Consider the following 7,420-nt stretch of genomic DNA (forward strand, 5'->3'; position numbering starts at 1 on the left):
AACATTGGTTTTATTTCTGAGCATGAGCACTCATTCCTACGTCTCCTGAAATTCCCATTTAGAGAAAGTTGGGTCTGACTTCTAAAATAAAACACAGAAAATAAACAAAAATAGATAGGCATCATTCCTGTTCTTGCACAATGCAATGTTCCTTTCATGCTTTCTACTTCTTCATCTCAAACCAAATCCCATTCACTACAGACGACTGAGAGCAGAGTGAAATAAAATGCATTTTCAGTAAAATATGAATTAATACTCCACTGTAAATATTTAACACCACTTAAACTTATAGCTCCCTGCTGGGCTCAGCCCTTAACTGCCTGGAGATTGTCAGAATGGGGGGAGCCCAAATGAGGAAGAGGCACGAATTAAGGCTTAATTCAATTAACTTAGAATGCTGGCTCTGTGGTGTCCAGGGAAATCAATTTGATTGAGTAAATACATCACTGTGAATGTCTTCATGTGCTGTGTTGTAAATAGTGTGCAGTATACTGTAAATGTGCATGCACAGAGAGTGCTGTGCAAGGTAAAGAAAACAAAAAGCACTCCCAGGTGAGACAAACTGGGCTGTGATGTGTGACTTCAAGATGAATGAGCTGCACAGCTTCCATCTTCACCTCCAATTGATTGATCATGATAATTGTAGAGGAAGTCCTTGGACTGCTTGGATTGTTTTAATTACTGAGAAAGAGCATATGGAAATATGTGTTTTGGCCACTTAGTTTAAGGTTGTGCACACTAATTCTAGACCACCTACTTAATTTTCTTCTTTCAAACAGAATTGTTTGTTTTTCAGTTGAGATGTCCAGTATAAATGTCACATTTTATGGGAAAAAAGTTCAGAAAGGATTAATTATGGTCTCATTATTTTTACATCAAGCACTTATTACTTTTAACACGGATTTTAACAGGGATGTGTTCACTTTAAAGACATTACAGACATATTTAGATTAATATACATATAGTCCAGTTCGACTGTACAATTCTAATACAATACAGTCAAATTCAGTTGATCGCATTCATCCAGTTAGTCAAATTTTTCTAAGGAAGCTCAGCCTATTGCATTGAGTCTTACTTATCTTCGATTTTGTAGATGTCAGCTTCCGCAGTGTCTGTGTGCAGGTTATGTGATATGCTGGGCCTTGCTGTGTTTTTTTGCTTTTTCCTTTTTTTTCCTTAGGGTGTGACAGGCAGGTGCTCCTGCACAGGTGTTCCTCATTCTGACAGCAATCAGCTGGGTTTTTAAGGAGTGGAGAACCAAGGGAAGGCGTCAACCTGTTTTGTTCCCCTAGTGGTAAAAATGCTCGACCCCTGCTCTAATGCAGTTCGTTTTTTCCCAGGAAACTAATCGTTTCGTTGTTTTCCCCTGTTCTACAGGTCTTGCCCAGTCGGGGTTCTCATGGAGTAACCTGCGCCTGCTTATCCCCGAGTCATGTCTTAAGGAGAGTGGAAACCCAGAAACGTGACGCTTTCAGACTCATGGTACTTGCTCTCTACCTCCAAGCCCATCCTCTCAAGGAGAACCATCGGACCCAACTTAGAAGAATATTCACCTGCCTGTCCACCCTCCATCGTTCGCCTCAAGTTTCAGCAGAGTTTTTTTCCCCACGGAAAAAAAGACAGCTCTCTAACTGGAGATCACAGGAACTAGTCGGCTCACTACCTGCCAACCACAGACGCTGTGGGGAAGGACTTATTCCCCCTACCTCCTTACCCAGCCTTTCACTCAGTAAGTCCATCTAACAAATCACTAACAGCAAGATTTATTTCCCCTGAGTCTGGATCCGTCTAAATTAGTTTTTTGCCTGCCTAGATAACTCCAGTATTGACCCGCTTACCCAGTTCCTGGTTCCCGTTCATCCTCGCATCTACTGTTTGAAAATAAACTCTTTCAAAACTTTCTCTTTGCCTCTCGTGGTTGTGTGGTATCAGAATCTAAACCAGCATTATGACAGAACATAGAAACAAAATAATGAAAACAAATCAATACAAACAGAAGTTAGTGGTTTGTATCATCCCAATTCATCACAGCAGGGAAAGGGATACAACACATGTCAAAATCTCAATGCAATAGAGAATTCCAAAATAACATGCTTGCCTTTCTTTATTCGGTTTACAAATATACCTATTTTTATTGTTTATGGCTTTCTTCTGAAGGAGTATGGCAAACAAAATTTAGGACAGGTCCCCAGTCCATCATGGGACAACCAAAGTTAGACAAGCTGGCTCAAGATTTTACAGACGCCCTAATGAACTCACATAAGAGTTATGGCCGATATACTTGATAATTTTCTTGCATAGGTGCAAGTAGCAAGCCCATTAACATGGTTGCTGTGCCCATATATACATACAGGTCCTTCTCAAAATATTAGCATATTGTGATAAAGTTCATTATTTTCCATAATGTCTTGAGGAAAATTTAACATTCATATATTTTAGATTCATTGCACACTAACTGAAATATTTCAGGTCTTTTATTGTCTTAATACGGATGATTGTGGCATACAGCTCATGAAAACCCAAAATTCCTATCTCACAAAATTAGCATTTTTCATCCGACCAATGAAAGAAAAGTGTTTTTAATACAAAAAACGTCAACCTTCAAATAATCATGTACAGTTATGCACTCAATACTTGGTCGGGAATCCTTTTGCAGAAATGACTGCTTCAATGCGGCGTGGCATGGAGGCAATCAGCCTGTGGCACTGGTGAGGTCTTATGGAGGCCCAGGATGCTTCGATAGCGGCCTTTAGCTCATCCAGAGTGTTGGGTCTTGAGTCTCTCAACGTTCTCTTCACAATATCCCACAGATTCTCTATGGGGTTCAGGTCAGGAGAGTTGGCAGGCCAATTGAGCACAGTGATACCATGGTCAGTAAACCATTTATCAGTGGTTTTGGCACTGTGAGCAGGTGCCAGGTCGTGCTGAAAAATGAAATCTTCATCTCCATAAAGCTTTTCAGCAGATGGAAGCATGAAGTGGTCCAAAATCTTCTGATAGCTAGCTGCATTGACCCCGCCCTTGATAAAACACAGTGGACCAACACCAGCAGCTGACACGGCACCCCAGACCATCACTGACTGTGGGTACTTGACACTGGACTTCTGGCATTTTGGCATTTCCTTCTCCCCAGTCTTCCTCCAGACTCTGGCACCTTGATTTCCGAATGACATGCAGAATTTGCTTTCATCCGAAAAAAGTACTTTGGACCACTGAGCAACAGTCCAGTGCTGCTTCTCTGTAGCCCAGGTCAGGCGCTTCTGCCACTGTTTCTGGTTCAAAAGTGGCTTGACCTGGGGAATGCGGCACATGTAGCCCATTTCCTGCACACGCCTGTGCATGGTGGCTCTGGATGTTTCTACTCCAGACTCAGTCCACTGCTTCCGCAGGTCCCCAAGGTCTGGAATCGGCCCTTCTCCACAATCTTCCTCAGGGTCCGGTCACCTCTTCTCGTTGTGCAGTGTTTTCTGCCACACTTTGTCCTTCCCACAGACTTCCCACTGAGGTGCCTTGATACAGCACTCTGGGAACAGCCTATTCGTTCAAAAATTTCTTTCTGTGTCTTACCCTCTTGCTTGAGGGTGTCAATAGTGGCCTTCTGGACAGCAGTCAGGTCGGCTGTCTTACCCATGATTGGGGTTTTGAGTGATGAACCAGGCTGGGAGTTTTAAAGGCCTCAGGAATCTTTTGCAGGTCTTTAGAGTTAACTCGTTGATTCAGATGATTAGGTTCATAGCTCGTTTAGAGACCCTTTTAATGATATGCTAATTTTGTGAGATAGGAATTTTGGGTTTTCATGAGCTGTATGCCAAAATCATCCGTATTAAGACAATAAAAGACCTGAAATATTTCAGTTAGTGTGCAATGAATCTGAAATATATGAATGTTAAATTTTCATCATGACATTATGGAAAATAATGAACTTTATCACAATATGTTAATATTTTGAGAAGGACCTGTATATTATTGCCAAGAATAAAGCCAGCAATTATCACTTTTATCTTTCGTCAGATTTGATAACAAGCAGTTAACAATGCAGCATTAATAGCAATAAGAGATGTAAAGGAATCCTTGGATGATCAAGTTTGTACAGAAGCTTATTGTGACCTCCAACTAATTAGACCAAGGATTGTTAATACTGACAAAATGGTTGAAGTTATTGCAGACTGTAAGAACTCATTCTTCATAGTACATTTATATACACAAGTAAAAACGTTAGGGATTTTGGATGAAATTTCAGGACAAACCTAAAATGCACTATAATCTTTAAAGGTGAACTTAACGTGACCTTCTCCAAAAAATTGAATGCACATGTCCAACCGTTCAGTGTTTCAGTATTTTTTGCACAACTTCCTGTTCTGTAACAAAAAGCTCAATAGTAAAATTCACAAAAAGTCTTCGATCCATGATTTGACTAATACATTTCCTGGATCAATCAGATTTGGTGAAATAAACAGTCCTCCTCATCATGCTGTTCACATTCTGACATCATGAGACCAGGAGGACACCTAACAAATGATCAACAGTATATCATCATTGCAAGGCTTCAGACTTCTCAGCCACAGTGGCCACTGAGCTCAGAGTGTTGTCAACAGGTAGCAACAGAGATACAGAAAGACTTGAAGAGTCACAGAAAGCCATAAAAGAGGACATCCTTTGGCCACATCCCACACTGATGACCGCTTTGCGAACAGTGCCCTGCAGAACCAAATAATGAATACCACACAACTCCAGGCACATTTAAGGGAGGTGAGAGGCACCCATGTGTCACATCCAACCATTCAAAGACATTTATATCAGCGTGGTGTGCATGCTAGACGACCTGCAATGGTGCCTGATCACACCTCCAGGCATAGGCATCGTTGTCTTGCATGGGTCAGGGAGCATTTACACTGAATGAGGGACCAGTGGGCCTTAGTGCTGTTATCTCATGAAAGTTGATTTATGATGATTAGAAATGATGGCTGCCAATGATGTTGGAGACATGAAGAAGAGTGCCATGCATTAGCCAATGTTGTCACCAGATGAGCCTTTAGTGGTATCTTCGTGGACGACAAGCCTCTAGCTCGCGAAGGTCGCATCATTAGGGAACGGTTGAGGGTACCTCGAATGTAGTGGCCTGCACTTTCTCTAGACCTGAATTCCATAGAAAACATATGGGATCTGCTTTGTCGCTGTCTAGAGGCTACTAACTCTGTATCCCTGAAACTCAATGACTTAAGGGCCAGCCTTCAAAAAGACTAGGATGCCATGCCTCAGCAAACAAAGGTCTGTTGATATTTGTTGTTGTGGTGTACCCACCACTGTGGTCGGCTTTTGTTTTAACACTAGAACTCCCAGAGCCGTCAATTTGACGGTTTTGAAAGTTTGACATGCCATAACTCTGGTTTATTAAAACTGTTATCTTCCTGGCGTCCTGACTTTTTCTAAACTTGTGTCTTTTGTATTCCTATGTCTCTTTTTTTTTTAAATAACAAAGCAAATAAAATATCTAATTATTTCTACCTCTAACTACCACAGCCGCTATTTTGACGGCCCTATTATTTACGTTGATATATTTTTCCCGCCGCTGAGCATACGGGCGAGCGTTGCTTAGCAACCGCCACTCTAGAATGCAGTCAGATTGTTGGCATCCTACAAATGGCTTCTAGAAGTATATTTTCTGCTCAAGAGACATTGGAAATGCTTCAAAAATTGCATGATTGTGATTCTGGGGTTGAGAGGGATTCTGACAGCTCTTGGTCAGCATTCAGTTCCAGTGACAGCGGATCAGAGAGTGAGCCTCACCTGGCTAAAAAACACGAGTCGTCCCATTAGCAGGAGGTTGTGACACATTATTTCAAGGTAATAAAAAACTAACCTATGTAACAATTTTATCATTTTAGGCTATAGTTTACAGATTGGTAAACTAATAATATATAAAATATAGAAACAGTGCCACAATCAGCGCAGGTTCAGAGACAGGGAGACAAGCCTGGTGCCCAGCTATAAACCCAACAATCCAGCTCACTGGCAGGAGAGAAATTACAAATCAATGTACTGATAATGAACAAAGAAATAAACAATAAGTTAGGTCATAGATATAGTAGCCCAGTAACAACAATCTATTCTGCGCTTTACAGTGTTTTCATCGCAAGACGGGCGCACACCTTGGAAGAAGGAGGAAATAGGAAAGGATGGTACGGTGTGGACAGTGTTAGGGGAGGAAGAAAGTAGAGGGAGGCGCCAGAGCCAGAACGTGTTGACAGAGCGCCAGATCCAAGATGCCCAGACCGCGTTCCTCTGCTTGGTGGATGCCAAAATGCTTATCCACGTTCAGGGCTGCAGTGTAGCTGAGGCCCGAAGAGTTTTAGGAGATGATTCCTCCTTGGACATGGTGTGGATGAGCTGAAGGCATTGTTAGCGCTAGTTTATGCCCGCGAAGTGAAAGGGGGGCGTAACATAGAGCTGTCCAGCTTTTGGTCAGATTAGTAAAGCTTTTTTTTTAAATGTACCCGCTACTCTGTATTATTTTTTCAGTACTATATATAAATAACAATAAAACATAATAGGTTTTGATCAAATACTATTGTTAATTCTTTTCAAAAACAACATTTTATAACGTTAATGCGAAGACGTCATCACCGCCCTCGCATCCAGAATGCTCGCTGTCAAATTGACGTGCTTGGGAGTTCTAGTAGTGTTACAATTCTGGGAGTCCTAGTGTTAATGAAATGTTTGAGATGAGGAAATCCCCATATCATGCTTCTTCTTAAATGCCCTACTTTCATAATATACACTGCCAAAAAAGGTTTTAGATAAACTTTCTCACTTAATTTCTCTCTTTATTTTCATGACTAAACAAAAAGTGTGAAATAGCTCTAAACATTTTTATATTTTATTGCTTGAAAATACCCACCCTTTGCTTGGATTACTGCTTTGCTATTTTGGCATTCTCTCCATGAGCTTCATGAGGTGGTCACCTGAAATAGTTTTCCAAAGAGTGTTGAAAGAACTTCCCAAAGGTTCATTGAGAGATGGCCAAAGGTTAATATTTCAGTCATCACAGCAAAGGGTGGTTATGGAGTCTAAACTATAAAACATAATTAAAGTCATCATTATCATGAAGACCTGTGAATAATTTTACAGTAGGTTTAGGTTAAAACAATATCCAAAGCTTCAAACTTCTTCCACTGCATTGTTGTATCAATCATCTGAAAATGGAAAAACTATGGCACATATGCAAATCTGCAAGGACATGGCCCATTCACCAAAAATGAGAGGCAGGGCAATGAGGTCATTAATTAGAAAAACAAGCAAGAGGGCAAAGGAGATTCTGGAGGAGCTGCAGAGATCCACAGCCCAGATAATCCATTTAAAGGATGACTGTGTTGTGACTATGAATCTGAAAATATTATTTAATATTACTATTTTAATATTT

This window comes from Girardinichthys multiradiatus, chromosome 5 (genome assembly GCF_021462225.1).
Source record: "Girardinichthys multiradiatus isolate DD_20200921_A chromosome 5, DD_fGirMul_XY1, whole genome shotgun sequence".
Taxonomy (NCBI): Eukaryota; Metazoa; Chordata; class Actinopteri; order Cyprinodontiformes; family Goodeidae; genus Girardinichthys; species Girardinichthys multiradiatus.